The following is a 1,648-nucleotide window of genomic DNA, read 5'->3' as shown; positions in this document are numbered from 1 at the left end:
ATATATATATAGGTGTGTGTGTGTGTGTAGCATGTATGCACATTATATGTATGTGGTATGCGTGTGTGTGTGTGCGCCTTGAAAATAATAACGATAGATTTTAAGGAGAGAGTAAGATGTGGAGGAGGAGAGAGTTGGACCGATATAAGAAATATTAAAACGAATCCACTTCTGATGATGAAATTGGTCATCGGAAGATGAAGAGATATTGAATGAATAAAAAGAGAAAGAAACACGATATCCACAAAGCTGACAATGAAAAAACAAAGAACTAAACAGGTTCGACATGAGGGAAGGAAAAACCACACATAATTAATGTTTTTCTCTCATCGAAGACTTAAAGACTGAAACAGCGTTGCTTTTCACTAAATAACAAAAGCAAAACTGAAACAAAATATTCATAATTTCTTATATATAAGTGGCTTAAGGTTGAGACAGAAATAGAAAATGTAATATAAGAAAGCCCGATCACAACAGTTAGGAATGTTTGTTGTTTGAGGCGATGAGAAACAGAAGGGATTATAAAATTCCTCAAAGATGAAATGGGAGCTACTTAATGCAAACCGCAATAAACGATGTTTTACTGTTCAGGTTTACAATATCATTCGAAATTAATAACGTAAACGCGTTTATAACGACAAAAAAACGATTTTTCTTCTCATTTTTCTCTACCATACAGTTTTCAGATAGAAAAAAGTTGTATATTTGCATCCGGTTGAATAAAGTGACAGTGGAAAAAAGGTGTATTTCTATATTATTAAAGGAATGAAACGAAAAATGATTTTGTTGAGAAAACAATAAATGAATCGTTGATGTAAATAAGATGATTACGAAGAACAGTGTTTGTCATGTTCAAATTTATAATCGCTTTTCATAACACCAAAGTAATTAATTTAAATGGTTAACATTATGCAATCAAAAGAGAATTATATATATATATATATATATATATATATATATATATATATATATATATATATAAATATATATGTATGTATGTGTATTCTATTTAGAAGAAAAAATGTAGAAAGAAGACCCACTATGCGAGTTTTGTACTTAAAGAAGAGATTGGAATCAACATAAAATGTTAATTAAGAAAATGTGTACAAAGAAAATGTTAAAAATAAGGTTCCAACGCAATAAATATTTACTCACCTCTAGGGTTTAATTAGGAAGTAAACATGTTAGTCATGCACAAGCCCCAACTAAGCGGTACTTCCTTCCCCCAAGATGCTCACTGCCTGGGCAAATTGTCGGCTGGCGTAGTTTCGTATCTAAACAGAGCTTCAAATAAGGAGAAAGATAAGGAGAAACTGAAACTAGAGGAGATTTTTCGATGAAAAACAATGAAATAAAAGAGAAAAATCATGTGTAATTATCTGTTCAACAAGGAATAAAATTAAAAGCATTTTTCACTAATTTATTTCTAGAGAAAGTAAGAAATATTAAATTAGAAAAACTTAGAAACTGTGATGCTTGACATTAATTAACAGCGAAAAGAAAGGCATCATAGAAAAGAAAACAACTTTTAACTAAAAAAAAAAATAATAATAATCGGAGAACGGAAAATATTTCTAAGGGGAAACAGAGGGGTAAAGATATTCGAATGAATTCATTTGCATCATTTTAATAGGATCTTTATATATAT

At 29.9% G+C, this 1,648-nt stretch overlaps 1 protein-coding gene across 2 annotated transcripts in view; it reads right to left on the bottom strand.

The window, feature by feature from the left end:
* The window catches only part of LOC106880499 (phosphatidylinositol 3,4,5-trisphosphate 5-phosphatase 2A), a 98,858-nt gene extending 97,583 nt beyond the window's left edge, over nt 1-1,275 (bottom strand). For both annotated transcript variants that reach the window (XM_014930474.2, XM_014930475.2), the window contains exon 1: nt 1,156-1,275. The gene's annotated coding sequence lies outside the window, so the exon portion shown is untranslated. The remainder of the gene's footprint in view (nt 1-1,155) is intronic.
* Nucleotides 1,276-1,648: the final 373 nt, after the last annotated feature.

The sequence above is a fragment of the Octopus bimaculoides genome, chromosome 4 (genome assembly GCF_001194135.2).
Source record: "Octopus bimaculoides isolate UCB-OBI-ISO-001 chromosome 4, ASM119413v2, whole genome shotgun sequence".
NCBI classification, from domain to species: Eukaryota; Metazoa; Mollusca; class Cephalopoda; order Octopoda; family Octopodidae; genus Octopus; species Octopus bimaculoides.
Note: the sequence above shows the minus strand (reverse complement) of the source record. Positions and strands in the feature narration are given on the sequence as shown.